Source organism: Colius striatus, chromosome 1 (assembly GCF_028858725.1).
Source record: "Colius striatus isolate bColStr4 chromosome 1, bColStr4.1.hap1, whole genome shotgun sequence".
NCBI classification, from domain to species: domain Eukaryota; kingdom Metazoa; phylum Chordata; class Aves; order Coliiformes; family Coliidae; genus Colius; species Colius striatus.
Window position 1 is genome coordinate 147135761 of NC_084759.1, and position 20086 is coordinate 147155846.

General features: G+C 37.1%; 1 protein-coding gene across 3 annotated transcripts in view; it reads right to left on the reverse strand.

The window, feature by feature from the left end:
- Nucleotides 1-20086, reverse strand: part of KIAA1549 (KIAA1549 ortholog) — a 144730-nt gene that overhangs the window by 109011 nt on the left and 15633 nt on the right. The window lies entirely within an intron of this gene.

Here is a 20086-nt window from a genome sequence, read left to right on the forward strand (position 1 = left end):
GTACTGTGAAACAGCTCCTAACTTCAACCACTTATAAAACAAACACTGTACCTGTATAGACAGTTGAACAAATTCCCTAAGCATTTATGAACTGGCCTAATACGAATGTATTCTTGAACTGTGGGACAACAGTATACGTTCTTGTGATGCACTGACAGTCCATATATCCGTTATATAAACTGCAAAGTAGAAGTTATTCTCTCTCCTCGCTATTTCAAGGAAGAGCCTGTGCACTTCAGCTTTTCTTACTGTTTTCTCTGAAATGAATGTTTACTGAAGAGGAAATGGCAAAGCTGTAAGTTGAAATCAATAGTTAACTAAGGCCAAAGGACTTGAAAATGTGGGAACTGACAGCACTAAGGCTATTTGTGAAATTAAGAAAGTGATGGCCAGGCAAGGCAGATGCTTTTAGCACCATACAGCCTTTAGATTTCTCACATGTGAGAAAGTATTTCTTACTCACATAAAGGCTTTTAGCAAGCTATGGAGATACCCAATCTAAGTAAGTTTTTGAGAGATTTACCTCTGGGCGCTCGTATCTGTAACAAGTTTCTGCTACATCTAATACACCTGTGCTCAAATAAGGCATGGAAACGTCTTACTTCATCATTGTTCAGGCAAAATATAAAACCGGACAGTGAATGGGTTCTTGAGATAGCCAACAGAAATATTTTAGTATCTTGTTTTTATACAACATTAGAAATATTACTATGTTTAAGATATGAAGTTGGTTAAGATATCTAACAGAAGTGTGGTTAAAATATGTTATTTACTTGACTTATGTTTACCTATACATACTTGCCAAAACTACCTATCTTTGTTATTAATACACTTCAGCTGAAGTAGTTTCAGAAGCCATGTGAGTTCTTTCCAGCTCTTGAAATAAACAAGGCTAAAAATTTTTATGAAACAAGTAAGCTTACCTTGTTGTAACAAAAATCCCCCAGGAACTCTCCACAGCTACCATGCTGGGAGCTGTAGAGATAAGAATTGGCTGGAATAACACAAAGGAATGACGGAGAGAAAAACAACCCACCGACAAACAACTTGGAAGATCAGGTCACATTTGAGACACACATCAGAAGCATCGGTACTGCTGAACATGCTTCACTCTGTGTGACTGCATGTCTATTTGTGAAAGGGCAAAAAACATCTGTATTTTCTAGAAGATACCTTAGACAGCACAGGAAAAGTATCTAGGGAACTACTCCTGAAACAAATCTACCCACTATTCCCTATCTAGCTAGTGTGAAGTGAACGAAAAAGAAAAGAACCTGATCATAACGTCATCAATGTGACACCAACCACACAAAAGTTTAGGGTTAAGAAAATTCCTGGTCTCACAATAAATAATTGATCCTTAATATAAAGGGCAGAGGGACAGACAAGGTCAACTTCCACAACACAGAAATCGCAGCTAGCTGTTACTTTTAACTGTCCTATAGTCTGGAATCTGCAGGTGGCCTGGTTCTGCCAAAACACATCTCAAGGATCCCACACAAGCACTTAGGGGGAAAAAGTAACAGGCAGCTAGTCTGCCTGGCACCACTACAGTCATAGCTGACAGAAATAAGAAAGTTTCCTTCAAGAATGCATCGTCTTTCCTCAGATTTGCCCTTCAGCCCAGTAGTAAACCATTTATGTGCTGCACAGTTACTCTGCTATTCTAACTAAGCTTAATAAATTGACATGGTACTAAAACGTACTGCTTAAAGGCAGCTTGAGGTTGATTTTGAAAAAGACTAGACTGCTTATTGATCATCTGCACTATAGCTTACCCAAGATGTAACCATTACTTTCAAATACCTTGATGAAGTGCCTGCAGTAACATAGGACCAACTGGGACCATACCTGTGGCAGTACAACAACATATTTTTAGCTCATTTCACCCTCCCATGTAACATCTATACATTCCAATACAGAAGCCTCCTACTGCCAGGGCTTTGGAGGCTTGTACCTCCAGGTCATTTCCCAGAGATGTAGGCAGGGAAGAGAGTGACAGAAAGCCAGTAAAATTATCAATGTCCCATCATACTTGAAATATATGGGTGGTCTCGGTTGAGTTCCTAGAGGTATGGTGACTGCTTTCCACAATCTTTTTCTGTCCCTTCAATTGGCATTTCCAGTTGAAAATTCAAATAGCAAAGCTATGGAAAATAAGAGGCCTTAAACAGTACTACTCTCTCCCACTCATCAGGTGAGCCCAAGTTCCCATCAGCGCCATGCTGTATGAGGACGTGTTCTGTCCCCACTATACTGCTGGAAATTAGCACATTGTTTAATAGTAACAATGTTTATGATAAAGAATTTATGGAAAAGTCAAAGTTGAGTGCATGTTTTTACACAATTAAAAATACAGTTGTTTCAAAAGTTCATTTCATTGTTCTATGACACAAGTGCACATATTTAAATAATGCACCTCCAAGAAAAATCATGAATAGACATTGACAGCTTTTCATTCAGAAAGCTTATATTGTAGAGAGCTGTTGAGATAGCTTCCTACTCAAAAAAGTATTTGAGAGAGAGCCTCTCAGGATAAAGAGGAGAGACAGGACATTTGCTTATCTGGATCAAGGCATTTATTCATATTACTATGATAAACATTAACACAGCATTAAAAAAGTGACTTGCATTGGGTGTAGCATTGGGCACATCCATATATGCACAGAACTCTCTGCTAAATACAGAGATTACAAGCAAAGTCTTGGTGTCTCTAGGATATGGACATTCAAAGGAGACCTCTAAAGAAGAGACTAGAATTTATCAGTGACAAACCTAAGTGCACATAAAAACTGAAACAGTAAGAATGCCTTCAATTTTATTATTACAGATCCTAGAAATTCACTGGAATAAATTCATTATTGCAAAATGGTTTTTTGAAAGAGGGTAGGATTTTTATTTTTAATGTGAAGCAAATTGGCTGAAAAGGACCAAGCTTATGAATATCTTTAAAACAGTCTCGAAGTGTTTAAAAAATTAATGGCTGAGTCCTTTCTATCATTCAAATCTTAGTCACGCAACAGCAGAGTTCTTCCTTCTTGCATTTGAGTTACCATAAATCGTGATGATACAATTATGAAAGAAAATCATCAAGTGCTTTTTTCTGAGAGAGATTTTAGTGTTTAAAATATGACTTAGACTATTTTACAGACACAATAGTAAAGTTAAACATGTATGTTAAAAGAAACAAAACTGTAACTTTTGTTTAGTTCAAATTTCTGGCCAAGTTTGAGCTGACAAATTTAGATAGTCACAAGAATGTCAAAGGCACTAGTGGGAATTATAACTGAATAGAGAGCACTAAGAATTCCCTGTCTACTTCTGAAATATTTATGTTCTATGAAGCAGTGTCTCAATTAACCGCCTAAGTAATAGCCAGACCAGCAGCAAGCTACAGTTCCACAGTACTGACTGCTATATACAGCTAAAAGACTATTTACCTTATCTTTCCTTACACATTAGGATAACTGCACCAGTCTTCCTGCAACCACAATACAGTAACAGTAGAATCATGTTATCTCTAGAAGTTCATTTTCCTAAGGCTTCATATGTATTTCGGTCCATTTTAATAACCACCGTTTACAGAATGAATCCTTAGTCATAAAGTTGTTTCCTACAGAAGTTTATATTAGGGTTTGGGTTCATGACCACTATTTTTCCTGATACTAATAAGATGACATTTTAGCAATTACATTTTAGAGGCAGGTGACACCCTCATCCAGAACAGATTCTCAGCAGGTAAATCCACAGAGCCAAAGTTGCTCAAAACTCACACCAGGTTCCAGGCATGGAGGCATGACCTGCTAGTCATCTTAAGAAATCCCTCCTACAGCATGTTGTTCACTGTGCTCGATTAATGCTGTGCTCTTGAACTTCTACAACATGCAGGTAGAAAAAAAAACACTAATGTGACAATTCTCTCTTATCATCCTAAAACCGATTAAGTAAATAACAGTATAGACACGCTGTTTCTCACTTTCCAGAGAGCTGAAGTCAAAATAATGGTGATCAGACTGAAAAAAGACTCCAACAACCCAGCACTTGTATGCTCCCTCCCCCAGTTCTAACCAAAGCAGCAGCTTTATCTTATAATGCACATATCACAGGAAAAATATGACACACACAGAGAAAAAACAAAAGAACATAAAAAAACAAAATCAAGGAGTGCCATATCTCTCAACATTTCAGGAATTTCTTAACTATAATACTCCTCTGCTGTCTTAAAAAATTCCCTGTAGGATTGTCAGTACAACCACCCCCACCTCCACAACACTCTAAGGACAGTGGGATTCACATTGCAGATACTCAAAACTCCCACTCTTGGTTTTACTTTGTCTGCTTTGGTGCTTTCAGGTCAAGAGTTGGGAATCTTTTCCATACTGGAACCACATACTAAAAGTATGAATCTCATTTGAAAAAAAGGACATCATTTCACATATCATAGTCTTAGATTAGGCGAAATAAGGTAATTTCAAGCTTTTAAAAATAGGTGTGGATAGAAAGCATGACTCCTTTACCTTCCTCGGAAAAGTGTAACTCTTTTAAGCTTGCATTTGCTTTATAGCAGCAAACAGAAAAAAAGAGACGAATTTCTCACAACAAAATGCTCTCCTGTAATTGCGGAACACTTGAGGTTGGAAGTGACCTCTGGAGGTCATCCTGTATACCTGCTCCAGCAGGTTTCCCAGGAACAAGTCCACATGGCTTTTGAGTATCCCCAAGGATGGAGACTCTTCAGCCTCCCTAGGCAATCTGTGCCAGTGCTCAATCACCCTCATAGCAAAAAAGTGCTTCCTAATGTTCAGAGGCAAACTCTGTGTGTGTTTGTGCCCATTGACTCTGGTCCTATCGATGAGCAACACTGAAAAGAGCCTGCCTCTGTCTTCTTCACACTCTCATTTCTGTTTTTTATGCACACTGATGAGATCTCCCAAGTCTTCTGCAGGCTACGGAGTCCTCAGCACTTTCTTAACTGCAGAGATGCTCCAGTCTCTTCATGATCCTAACAGTCCTTTGCCAGACTCTCTCCAGCATGTTCATATCTGTCTTCTACTGGAGAGCCCAAAAGCAGACCCAGTACTCCAGGTCAGGGCTTATAAGGGCTTAATATAAGAGAAGGATCATTTCTCACTTCCCTCAACCTGCTGGCAACACTCCTCCTGAATGCAGCCTGGGAGAGGTAGCTATTTTTGCCTTTGATCTCAAAGGCTAGCACCAACCTCTGTTTTCTGTCTGCATAGTAAAAAAATATAATAATAGAAAAATAGTTCACAGTGAACAAAGATCTGTTTGGTTGGGTTTTTTTACTACTAGGTTTCCTTGAAAAGAAGAAAGCTGTACTAGAACATTGCTATAAAATGTATCTTTATGGCACCTATACAAAATACTCAGACTTAAACATGGAAGAGGAAGACAAAGCTGGTCACTTTTTCAATTAAAGAAATTCATGCCATACACAGTGAAGTAATTCTCAAAACAAAAATGATTTATAACAGATGACCACAAAATTACCTCTGAGCAGTCACACTGCAGTGGATCTTTATGAAAAAAACAGGAATAAAGAACAGAGTGTTTACCCCTGAAGTAATCTTTTCCTATTGAAAAAAAAAAAAAAAGAGAAAAACAGAAAACACCTTTTGACAAATCCTTCCTCAAACTCAAATTTTCCATTAACTACAAAATGTTAACCTTTAGTAAATCTTTGGACATAGAAGAACAAATGATAACTTTAACTTTCTGGCTAAGACTTAAACAAATAAAAGTGGCAAAAGTTGTGTCACATCCTGTGCATTTCACCAGTATATGTGGTATGTTTCACTGTAGGTTACTGTGATGCTTTTATGCCCACAACATCTTTTACTGCTTTTTTGTTCATTTTATAAATGGACTGTTGTGCTGCAACTAGTTCTCTCAAGGCCAGACACAAGCTGAGGATATTTTCTCTGTTCCACCCCATCTCTCTATTTCAATGGACTACTTGCTTATGACTAGTGGTACATGAAGGAAACTCTCCACGTAGTGTTTAAAACTCGTTAATTCTTACAAATTACTAGCTGCTGTTTATCCAAAACCATACACATGGCATTTAATCATTTTATTTAAAAAACAGATCCCCCAAATTATCACAGTAGAATTAAGTTAATGCTACACTCTTTCACAGAAAGAGTGGGAAAAAAGTGACAAAAGCCTAGTTCAAAAGCAACCTAGTGCTGTGACAACTGAAGCTGTAAACAGGCCTGACATTAAAAGGGACTGTTACTGCCACCAAGTAATGAAGGATGGAGACATAGATATTAAAGTACTATCTAAAAGGGTGCACTTCTTTTTATCATGGAGTCTTGCTTCTCCATTCCTGTCAGGAGAAACTGGACAGGAACAGTACAATACAGTGTCAAGAGCCTTCTCTGACATGCCTGATCATCAAATGTGTAAAGGAGGCACAAGAAAACGGTTTTCATGTTTATAATCTGTCTAAAACTGACATATTTAATACTCTACAGAATTACTTGTTATGTAACAAGTCACTCAGTCAAATCTTCCAAAGCAACATAATACCTTGTTCCAAACTACTAAATAATTTGCTTTTTGCATACACCTCCTGTCACATTCAGTAAATCTACTTAAGGTTTCTCTCCGTGCAACAGGAAATTGCCTTAACTGATGCATTCCATTAAAGCAGACAGCCAGGGCTCAGCTTTGAATTGCTCCTTTGTAAAAAGTCTATGAAACGCTAAAATGAAAACTCTACTGTATCAACATGCACTCTACAGACTAAAATAAGTCAGATTTAAGTAGATGACTCATGTTGAAGTGTTACAATATCAAGTCTGCTTTGTAAAGAAAAATGCAGTTTAAAGATGCTATTACAATTTTATATATGTAAGGGCAGGTGGTGAAGGCTTTAGGGATATCTTCAATAGTCCTATTATGCTGCATCCGTTACTGCTTATTTTTACTGCTCTGGAATCCTGAGGACCCCAGGAAGCCATTTTCAAGTAGTAGATGGAAGCAAAGCTTCAAAAGGCTTCCCCTGTACACAAATGCAATTGTTTATGTATAATATATTCTTGCATTTAATCTAACTGTATCTCAATTTTGCATTCTTCCTAGAGCACAAGCAGGATAATTTTGGTGGTTTATATTTCCCCATCATACCCCAAATGCCCTTTGTACCTCTTAAATTCCCTAACACAGACAGGCACAGAAAACAGCTTTGAGAAACTCTTCAAGTATGTAAAAAGCTAAAACCAGAAAGAGTCGTGTATTACTTTGTCCTAACTTTTACGTCGTACTTATATCTATTTCACTAAATACTAATGGAAGGGTTTATTACTTTCTCTGTTCCATGCTGGTAACATTTTCCTTTCAAATCTATTTAATAACTGTTGATTCTCCAGCACAGCATTTCAGCACATTATGCAAACCAGTTTTTGTTTAGAGCACAGCTTGTATAATACTTACGGTACCTGAAGTAGCATCACTGGTTAAGACCCGCACAGGTCTGTAAGCAGCCTGTACCCAGTACCTCAATATAACTTGCCAGCTCTGCAGTAAATGTGTCCTTTTTGAAGTTTCCCTACCAGTAACATAATGTAGTGAACAAAGCAATATGAACTACCATTCTCCAAAATTCAGAACATTCTCTTTTTTTAATAAATCCATTAAAAGTCTTGAAATGTAAGATTAAATATAGTGACTCCTTTAGGGACTTATGCAAGACCATGATGGACCACATGTGATGAGATGGTCAATAACAGTCTTAGGTTCCAGTTTAAATGCAAAGAGGATTCTGAACATTGGACATAAATATCATGGTTCACTAAATAATTTACAAGTAAATGTCTATATAAAAATAGAATCGTGTACTTCATGTGATATATATATACACACTTCAAGTGTGTATATATATATATATGTTTCCTATTTTCAAAAGCTGATAGACCTGAAAACAGAATTATTCCATTCCCTCCCACTACATAGACCTGTTGTCACCTCCTTCACGTTGTTTATAGCCAGACACAATCCCCTTCCTCCTCCTTTCCAAAAGCTGGCAAGCTCATTTCCAGAGGCTACAATATTTCACAGAACTGATGTCTTAAAAGTGCTTGTGCTATCTCATCATTCAGATACACTAATTTATACAAGAGATCAGAGCCAGCACCTAATGTTCTTTCAAACACATCTGTATTAACTTCACAATATTTTGATTGAAACATTAACTGGGTTTGCTCATGACTCAGTTACAAGGTCTTACGAAGTACCCATTAAGTAAAAGCACTCACTGATTTGCATAACTGTGTGCAGATAGTTCATACCAGCTATATAGTACCGAATTTAGTCTGCACTTGTCAACACCATCACTACCTCTGCACCTCCCATTGCTTCAGGTATAATCTGACCAACAACACTTCACATCATAAGTACAGACTGCCATAGCTGTGATTTTGATATCAGCAAGGTAGCCACCGGGAACACAATCAGTTTGCAATCCCTGCATCACCTCCAGACCCAACGTATGGCAAACAAACTGTATGCTTTTGATCTTTCAAAATACTACAGATCTGCAATATACTTAGTCTATTTGCTCTTCTACAAGTTTACTTGCTGACTAGTATGGCTTTTCCCAATTAGTATATTTATGTAACATTCTACAGATGCAGAAATTGGTGCTCTCAAATGTATAAGGACACAACATAGTTTTCAGATTCTAACAGCAGCTAACACCAGACACTTTGTCAAAAGATGCATGAAACTCCACATGCAGCAATTGACAGTTGGACAACCAGACCATCTGATGGATTTTTAAGCCTTCACTAGTTAAAAGATGGCCTTATACCTGGACAATTCAAGTCTTTGAAAACTTGGTTTATAAACCTTATCCAGAAGGTCAAACTTTCCATAGTCAGCAGGAGTTACACACAGTCTTCACAGTTACAGACTATGGAAGCACACCACAAGTGTTCCCTGTGAGGTCGAGAGCAACAGGAAGCACCTCATGTCTGGGAACTTGGGAATGACTGGACAACTGCTACTCTTGATCAAAAGAAACAGGCTATTTAGAAAGCCAAGCATATACACACAGCATAAATGCTTATGTCCGTTGTAAGACTTGAATTGCTACTGCAGCTCTGTGTGTTCTCAGCATCATTACAACGCTTGCACAACTGCTTTACTCATGGCCTTTTGCACTCATCACTGCTGAAGCCTGTTCTGGACTTTCTTCTATTTACATACAGGTAATAGTTACACACTAGTGAACACAGGCAATAGACTTTTGCAGCATCCTTCATTTCCTTTTCCCCACAAAGTTTATTATATATGTCTCTTCCCAAGAGTAGGCAGCAAGGGTATCACCAGATTACTAGTGGGATAAAGTTTTCAGAGAACTTAAAACCAAGTGCAACAAAGCTGGATAACTTGGAATGTATGGAGATTTCTTCAGTTACATTCCATAAACTAATAAGCAGCCTAACTAAACAGATTTCTATCAACTATTTTTGTTCCCAATTCTGCAGTCATTATTTGTGTAAATAATCCTATCTTCTCTAAGAGAGTTTATGTGCTATGAGTGAGGAACAACTATTAAACTACTTATAACTCATTTCTCAGTGACATATCTCCTATATTAAGGATAAAAACCAACACAGATATGGAACCTATGTTACTAAACACAACTGGTAAAATTTCTCTTTGCTCAGGGGTTACAAAAGCAAAATAAAACATCACAATTAAGTAGTCTATAAAATGTATTACATAGTAAGAAGAAAGAACAAAACCCTCTTCTCACAAACTTTCTCCTTAGTGCCCTTTTAGGGTTTTCCTCCTTGCTAACAAAATAGTGGTAATTTTCCTACATCTCTCTAGAGAGATTTAACTGTAGTTTTAACACCGAAGCAGCAAAACTCAGGTTTCTTTAGGGCAGTAAAGCCTGTCACAACCTCAGAAAGTGGTACTGAACAGTTCAAGTAAAGATACACTGAACTGAGGGCAACTCCAGAGATTGACCACAATGCAGCTCTGGGGCAAAGGTTTTACCAGCCTGCTAATCTTCCTCACTGAGGTCGCTGTCATCAACAGTGCAATCTGGAAAACAAGTGAAATGTCACCTTTGTAGAAGCTCAATGGGAAAAGCTACTGTAAGTCAATGCTTGATGTAACACCGAAATTGCACTTAGCTGCCCAAAAACACACAGCAATAATCTTAGCCCTACCAACTCTCCAGTGAACTCATTCACAGCTGAGATAACAAAAAATTCATTGCTATCAATGAAAAATTAACCTCAGTATTTTAATTCTAGAGTAAGAGGATTTATTATGCATCCAGGAATAATAAGAGAGATCCCAGCATGATACCTTTCCACTGGTAACTACATCATGAAACACAGGAACAGTTATATGATGCAAGACTCCCTGCTCAGTTGTTACCTTACAAAAAGCCATGTGACCTGAACCAAATAGAATTTTCTCAGTATCTTAGATATAAATAGACCATTAAAAATATTTCTTAAAAAAAAAAAGACTTTGCAACCAGGATGGGCATGTTTGACAAGTTTATTCTTTATAAACCTAATGTAAATACAAAAGTAAATACAGCTAACAAGTAATCAAACATGTTATAGTTTCTGATGAGTGATGTTTGTGTAAGTTTTATTTCTCCTCCAAAACCAGTAGCTGTCTGCTACTCTTGAAAATGACAGAATTGGGTTTCACCTCAAGAGAGGAAGGTCAATACCATCATGTAAATTTCAAATAAAATACATAGTAATACTTTTAGAAACAAATCCCATTCAAAGCAGGTGTTCTACTACAAACTATTTATGTTGACTTTACCACTGACAATGAATGTATGGAGGAACCAGAGCACTGGCCAGCATTGCATCAATTCTATTCTCATTTTTATTTCCAAAGAGATAGACTGAAAGAGTTGAAGATGGGTACCCCATTTTTCCAGTATTGACTGCTCCCACAAACCACTCAGAATCTTTCATTCCATTAAAGCTACAAACAGACAATTTGAAGTTTCATATATCTGGTGTGTTCTATGATCTCTCTTACGTCAGGCAGACAGAACATATATGATAAAAATATCTTCAGGCACCAACTTCTTGCACGAGAATTTGCAGGCTCCATTTGGCTGCTATGTGAAAACTGGAGAAAGGAAAAAGACAAACTGTACTATTCAATTAATCTTCCTTCTAGTAAACGGATTATATTCTTTGACACAGTTCACAACTCTGTATGTGCAAGGTCTTGAAGACAGAAAAACAGAATATCTCTGATAGTTTGAGGACATTTTGTCTTGATCACTCTGCTTTCCTTATCTATTATGTAAGTCGCTAGAAACTAAAATTTGAGGTTTATACAAACAGGTCACCTGAAAAACCATATATGAATGCAAAGATACTGAGAAACAGTTGAATTTGCAGTCTAAATCATACTCAATATGCAAATTATTTTCAGAAAACAATTGTCCGGGTACCACAAGTCAAGATTTGTAATGAAATTGATGTGTCAAGTGTTTTCTGCTCCAAATAATCTCCTTTCTCCGAGTTGGAATATGGAAAACCTTTGGCAGTTTCTTACATTTTCATGCATACAGTATTCCTACATAGAAATTAGCATTAAGCACAAAGCTTTACTGTTCAAAAGACCATCAGCTCACTGTGGAAGGACTGGAGGCTTTGAAATCAAACTGTCATTTTCCAGAAGTTTAAGTACTTTTTCTGTTGTATTCCTAAATCTTTATTTAAGAGTCTCACAGATAAGCTGTAGAACTCTGAAAATGTACATTATCTACTTACCAGCACCATTAAGGATCAGAATTGCATAGATGCTGATAATGTAAAAACATTCAGCTGTTCCTGTATGAGATAGCACTTACTGGTACTTATGAGAGAAACAATAGTGGACAATGATGCAAAAACAACTATACATTTTAACAGGGAAATTTTATTTGGGACACACTAGAGACACAAACTAAGTGGTAAAACAAAGTCATTAGTTCTTTTTGTCATACAGATATACATAAGCCCTGATGACTTCTCTCCAGCGCAGACAAGTACTTACAGTCCTGAATTCTGAAGCATGAACCTGAAGCACAAGTACCTTAGACAACCACTTTTTAGTATTACCATTAAGTTAACAAGTAGCAAAAACATCTCCCAGGAAAAGCCCTTGTCTGGCATCTGGAAAAAAAAAAATAAAAATCTTCTCATTTAGCAAATATGGCAAGAAAAACAGAAGCCTCAAGACAGTTTTGTATTTCATCAAGCCCTCCCAAGGGAAACAGCAAATTCCTAATTTTAGTTCACTATACAGCATCAACCCACCAACTATATGGTCAGAAATAAATGTCTTACTTAGCCAGATGCATGGCCTATAAGCCTGCTGTTTAAAAATTTGCATACTGTCTTCATCTCTGACACACCTCTACCTGCTTGGACACAGTATCTTGTACCTGCTTGCCTTCCCTGCTGCACCTAGCTTTCTTAGATACCATAACTTTTGTTTGCTAACTATATGTGAATAAATGGGCCCATAACATGGGAAAAACACGTGTATAACCAAATATAACGTATACAATAATGATGCAAAGTTGTGTGTGTCATTCCAGAACAGACAATAAATCATGGCTTCACTCCTTCCAGGTATCTTCCCCTAAAAATTCCTCCATAGTATCAATTGGCAATATTTGGATTTCACAGTCAAGATAAAAGTGTTTTTTATCATTTTATGCAATTTTTTGAGTGGACTCTTGGTCTAGGAAAACAGTTCAAGAGAATCATGTCACAAGCAAGTATCTATCAGTTAGGGTGGTTCAATGAACCACATCAACTCAGCAGCTTAGGGATGAACTAGAAAACTACTGAAGTTATGCAGGTCGATTTTAAGCTGTAATCCCAAGATTTGTTTAATATATAAGGGCTTTCAATAGACACAGCTGCTTTTTCTATGGATCTTAAATTCATGAGTCGTCAAAATAGGTTTGTAAGTGTTAAATTTCTCACTTTCCAGGTTTGTATTGCTGCCCATGAGGCAGTAATCCTTGCAAAATACATACATGTGGCTATTTTTATATGCATCATGTATGTACACGTAGGCATTGTATACATACATGTATGTATATATAAATCTAGGTGTGCATTAATATATTTGGTTTAAGATCAGTATAAAAAATGCTGTATACTACCATGTAATGCTTAAGTTCAATGCTAAACATTTATATTTGAGAAACATGAGAAAATTATAGAATACACTCAGCTCAGACATACATGGTATCCTAATACACAAATACTCACTTTTACATAACTTCGAGCAGATTCCACAGAGTCTCCTAAAGACTGGGATATTAAGCAAAATGCTCTTTCACTACTTTTGTCTCACAAATGTGCACATACATGCAGAAAGATGAACTAAAACATTTTCATTCACATCGATCTCTTCTAGTGGTGCTTTTCACTCAATGGATAGCAGTCAAACACCTTAAAGGCAAATCTCACATTGCTTATATACTCGTCCCTTAGCACTAGGTATTTCACTGGTAGACTCCTTTCCAAGCTTATCCTCAAAGTACCTCCAAAACAGATCTACTTTTTGAACAAAGCTTCCATCATTTAAAGACTGCTCTCGTTCAGCTTGCTTATAGTTTCAAGAGCATAGAACAGTGCTCCCTGTAAACCACCAGCATTTCTATCTTGGACCTCCTACTTAATTGCCTTGCACAGATCAACTAAGCACAATGATCTGTGAAAGAGTTAATGGCTGTAATCTCAGTGATTCCAAATTAGTTTTTGTAGAAGTAAATCACATTTCGCATGTCAGTGACAGATTTGTGATGAGCAGTCTGTACACAATGTTAATCCATCTGAAACAATTTTAACTGGATTTTCAAAGCCTTTAACAAGGCTCCTAATCAAAACTCTTAAATTTAACTGCTATGGACTATGCTCCAGATGTCAGCAGGAATCAATTAAAAGCTTTAGAATGCAAAAACTTCCAGTAGTGGTGCAGCTACAAAGCTTAATATCCTCAAAACACAATCAGGAACAGTGAGGTGACTAAGTTGAAAACACTCCACAACAGTGTTTCCAGAAAAGTCCCAACTGAAAACTGACAGTAAAAAACAGTGGAAGACTCTCCTAAGACCACAGGCTTCCACCATGTTAGGTGAAATTCAAGAGTGATGAACGTGTAATATAAAAAGAAGGAAAAATAACACTACATACAGAAGCAACAATAAGCTCTAATCTGGCTGCTACTAACTCAGGAAAAACAGACTGTGAAGTACCACTCACAGTGATTTAAAAACATGAGATTAGTGCTCAGCAGAAATCAAAGACACAAAACAGAATGCTAAAGACCACCAGCAAAGTAAAAGAAAGGTGTTATTATACCACACTATATGAAAACACTGGTCTCTGCTTCAATGATGCATGATTGTAATTATCATTCCCAAAAAAGAATACAGAAATTGAGGTGTCACAGAGAAGATTAAAGATAAAGTGTAGGTGCAGTATGTCTGCATTATGAGATTCTTCAGATTGGAGGAGACCACAGAAGTATGACTGAGAGTGAAGTTTCTAGAGTCATGAGCAGGAGACATGATGAATTAAAAAGCATTAAAAAATTCAATAAAGTTATCAATTGTCGTAAGTTTCATAGCAACAAAACACAAGTGTTTCCCCCCGCCCTCCCAAAACATAACTAAATTTTGGAACTCACTGCCATGGAATGTTAGAAGTCCAAAGAGCATAAACAGATTCCAAAAACACCTAAACAAATACCTGAAAAATACTGTATTCACATTCCATTTGTTCCAGCAACCTAGGAGAAATCAGACAAATGAATACTACAAGCTTACTCCACTTCTTTAGCTCTGAGCAACCATAGAGTTAATTTGACCTTTACTGAAAAACAGTAGAGACAAAGATGTAAAGCAGAAACAAATTTCAGTATCTGCAAGTGTAGATAAAGTGTACCAAAACAGCCCCAAACATGAAAGTTGCTAGGTATGTTCCCAAAACAGCTGGTATTTTTTTAACTGTTCAACATTACGGATATTTAAGTTTTGCTGGCAGAATGTTACCTCCTCCAAGACCTATTAGACAAAATTCATGTGGATCTTTACAGTAACTGAAGCATAAACTCCTTGAATCAACTGAAATCACTACCCTCCAAGAAGTTTGCAGTTGATCAACAGATGTTATCTTTCTCCTCATAAGCCCATGCAAGGTTTCAGTGCTCAAGTGTTTTACCTGAACATCTCCCTGAAAACGTGTCCCACAACTTTCAATTCCCCATTGTGAATGTTTACATGATCTATGAATTTGCATTACTTCAGCATATGTTGTTCTGTATGCAACACATTGCAACAAGAGTTACAATTCACAATAAAGCACAAAAGTTTCACTAAGTCACAAACATATATATCTTTAAAGATCCATCATCAATTTTCAACTGATAGTTATTTACCATTTCAAGCAAAATGTTAAGGGAGACAGACTTGTCTTGGTTGTCACTACCTACAAAACTGGAGACTTCAGTTTCATTTCAAAGGAGAAGAGATTCCAAGATGTGCTGGTTTTCAAGAGCATATTTTTATTCTCTGTCCTCTCTTTTGTTGCACTTTTTGTTCTAGTTGCATCTGTATCTGCCATGTTCTTTTCAAGTCATTCCTTCACTGCTCTGACCTCTCAGAATGCAATCCTGTTCAATCATACCAGATATCTTTCCTGTCCCACTTATCTTCTTGCAGTTTTCACATTTTCTGTCAACTGTGGATATTAGGAAGGGCATTATCAATAAGAAACACTTTAAGTCAAATTTTTCTAAGGAAAAAAAAATGAAATAGTTGCCTCATTTCCATTCAGCTGTTCTTTTCTCCACTCATTGTTTGTCTTATTGTCACTGAAACAACTTTGAAACCTGCTGTAAATCTGGATTTAGGAACCCTCAAATGTTGTTACAGTAAGACTTCCCAATCTTTACTTCCTAATTTCCTGGGGAGACTATATTATTTCTAAAACACCCATAAAAGGAAGCTCGGAAGGGAAATCTAGGACCATCAAGTTTTAATTGGTACTAAAAGTCTGTAAGCTAAAAACAAAAAGAGTAATATGTCTGCTGTACATAGCTCATAGAGCAAAAAAATCAATAAGGATTTCTGAATAGGGTAGAAACACAGCAGCAAATGACTGAACTGGCCAAACACAAACTACTTAAGCTAGCAAACAGAACATGGTTTTGGCCTGAAGGGTTCAGTTCAGATGATGCCATCTTCATCATAGCAAGATCAATAGTATCTGTCCTCAGGACATGGACAAAACCTTATGCCAGCATCTCACTCAGAGGCCTTAAAGACTGCAGCTGAAAACCACACAAAACTGAGGTATTGCTGTCCCATCACAGTTCAAAATAGCAAAGATTCCATGCAAATGGCTAACAGAGCAAGGAAGTGAGCAAGAACCGTTAAAATGATTGATATTGGTCACCACAGATACCAGGTTCTATAGTAGTGCATTGAATTATTTAAAAGTTTCCATTGCTACAGAAAAGTGTCAGTTCAGCTCACTTCAGCTTCATTCTGTGCATACTAACAGTTTCCAGTGTGCAAAAAATATGCTTGAGGGAAGTCCTACTATAAGTAATACTGGCCAATACCGTTTGAATCCTGGCATGACGTTCATGCCAAAACAATTTTTCTTCTTGAAATACTACTCGATATTCCAAGCAAATTAAACCTTTGGTATAATGGAGTCAATAGGGAAGGGGAGAAAACAGTGTCTACAACTTCTCTTTGGTCTTCTTCAGAAATGTTCTTTCTAGAAATAACCTCTTATTTGAAACAGCACACACATCTGAGGAACTTCTCATTTAGTGGAAGAGTTGCCTCAGATTCCTTTCCCTTCTTTCTTCTTGCCTCTCCATGAGAATTCAGATTATTACCCAATCACAACCTCTGCTTTTACATCCACAGAACTCTTCCTGGTACAGGCACAACAGGCTTGTGTCACACCTCTACTCCACTTTAGCACCTGCTAGAATAAAGTATAGCACATTTGGATTGGGTAGTAGTGACGGAGCTCAGCACAAGTCCAACTCTCCCCACTGCTGAGACTGCCACAGCAGCACCAGCATCCCTCACTGTGCCCCATCACCCTCCAGAACACTGAACATGCCAGAATTACACTGCAAGACTGATATAGTAGTCAACATTATTTATCAGATTCCATGTTATCCTTTCAGTGTCATATTCAGTAAGTTTACTGTAATCATCTTGAAATCTTGACCTTTTTTGTATAAAAATGGTTATTTCAAACAACTAAACCTTTGTAGCAATTTCCCCTGATTCCCAGCCAACGGAGGCAAGCACAAGCAGTACGGTATCCTCTTGGTCAGAGCCCAATTGTGTCATTTACTTTACCAGAAGGTGACTGAAGCCAAAGAGAAGGAAAATTAGCTCCCACGCTATATGATTAGATTGCATAATGTCATTCTTTTACAGCACATAACTAGAAGTTTATAAGGACAGTAAGTAACATCTTCCAATCCCATCACTAGCCTAATCTAGTTTACAAATCTTGTCTGAATTATCTCCCACTTTTTCAAGTTCCCAACACAGTAAGCTGCTCTATGGTTAATTAGTCCTCATTGTTAAAAACCTTATAAACAGCTCCAAGTCTAACAGCCTTAATTTCCCCTTACTGAAAAATCTTTCCTATCTGATTCAGGGGCCATTCTACTACAGAACATTTATTTTCCACAACACAGAACTCAAGTCATATCTCCACTGAACACATCACCTAGGCTGCTCTTTTTGACATTTTCACATGGAAATATTCTTTTCAAAGCCTCATGGGGATATTCTCTGAACCATCCTTAGTTAGCCAATTTCCTTCCTGAATGGCTGGCACTAGTAGCAACCACACAACAGCCAGATACACAGGTAAGACTACTTCCTATCTTCCATTAATATACTTAAATATTATCCCTAGCCATACCACCGCACAGTGAGCTCTCCTACCAAACTCCTTCCTCCTCATCCTGATACATTCCCTTCTTGCCCCAAGTTACTGGTTTTCAGAAGTTCCTGTCATTATATCAATATAGTCTTCAAACTTCATCTCTAGACAAATCAGTAGCTTGTGTGCTATTTGTATAAAAAACAACATGTAGCTTTCTACAAAATTTTTTCTCAATATATTAGTGAACAAAGCCCAGTGCTAGTACTTGTTCTATGGCACCTTTAAACAAATGGGTTTAATTAGCCTTTTAATATAAAGCTAATACCTAATCACAACAGATACTTTTGTGGAGTACACTTTTAATGAGTCATCTCCCACGGGGTGCATTACTCCCAATTCCCAAACACATCCCTGCAATCCAGAAAGTCACTTCATGTCTCTTTCACATTGCCAGACAAAGCAATATTTGACACATTTAACACCCTCTAAACCATGCAACATCCCTCCTATGTTTGCCAAGTAGTACACCACAATTTTCATGCATTGGTTTTGTATCTTGTGTGATAATTTACAATGATTCATGACAGTATAATGCAATAATGCTGTTTAAATGACAAATGACTGCACAGAACATTGCCCATAAAATGCTAACCAAGGATTAACCTAGAAGAAAAATAAGATATGTAGTATCTCATGGAGCTGCAGTAGTGGGTCTTTCCATAGTCATAAAACTAGATGTTTCACTCTGAATTTTTAATAGTTGGTTCATAAAGCTGGTCTAAAACAATGGTAGAAGTGTAAAAGTTGTTATAATTGGAAAATTGAATGCTCTTCTCACAGCTGAAGAAAGAAATGGAAAATAATAAGCACTCAGTAACATTATTTACTATCAAAATTCCAGTTTTAGTAAAAATGTTTGTGGTATCTTACATTAAACACATTAGCATTTGTTTCTCAGAGCAAATATAAAACTGAATAATGCCAAAAGAGACCTGCACAGGATTCCTTCCCTCCCTTCACCATCATTTTGTTCTGTTACTGGGGAATAAAATCACAGTAGTAAGGATTTAAAGGAAGAAAACCCCTAAAACAACACAAACCATGTTTATCTTTTTTGTTTTTTTTTTTTACCCTGCTGTAATGTCAAGATTCAAACACGGCTCACATATTTTAGTATGTTAAGTCAATCAACAAAGTCTCATTTCCTCTGTTCTCTCTCCCTTCTTACCCAGATCAGTTCTTGATTTACAAAACCAGAGCAATATTGTCCTCTCTCCAAGAAGCATTTGATGTCTGAGAAACCACATACAGCAGATACATTTACCAAGATCAAGTTCACTGGAAGGCACTAGTCCTTTGCTCAACAGACAGTTTCTAAAGGCTTTAAGTTAGTTAAAATACTGAAGATTGTTTTAAGCACATCTGAGGTAAATTACATTGCTTGGAGTGTTAAACTCACCATAAACTGAAGTATACATAAAATGAAGAGATTTTCTCCTCAAGGCATTAACTCTCTAAAAATTAGTCACTGCTTATCAAATGTCAGTAACATGTCAACATCTTATTGCCATAAGGTGATGTTCTTGACATACGAGTGTTTCTCTACCTGAAAAATTAGCACCTGTATATTTGACTCAAGTTTGGTCTAGGAAGAAGGAAAACCTATACATTAAAGGACAAGCTACTGATACCGTTCTTCTGTAACATCCAGGAAATCTGAAAGTATCTTTAGTTTTACGCCTGCTCTGTAGAACTTGATGATTGATGAAAAGCACTTTGCCACATCAAGCATGAACCAGTTTTCTTACAGAAAAGTAGTAAACCTGTATGCAAGTCCTTACATCTTTCTCAGATGCAAGTCATCTACCAATATTCCTACAACACAGATATGGAACATGCAGGGGATTAAAAAAAGAAACTATGAAAATCTGAATATTCAATACTTCACAGGAAAGACCAGTGGTTGCTTCCTGTAAAGAAGGTTTCAGTAAGGTCCATCTGAAACAAAAATACTATTAAGAAAAATTCTAATGAAACCTGGTATTTCTAACACCTGTAGCTTTCTTTAAAGCCTCAGCAAGTTGAGAGCTATATGGTGCTCTTGAGACTCCTTGGTTGGTAAT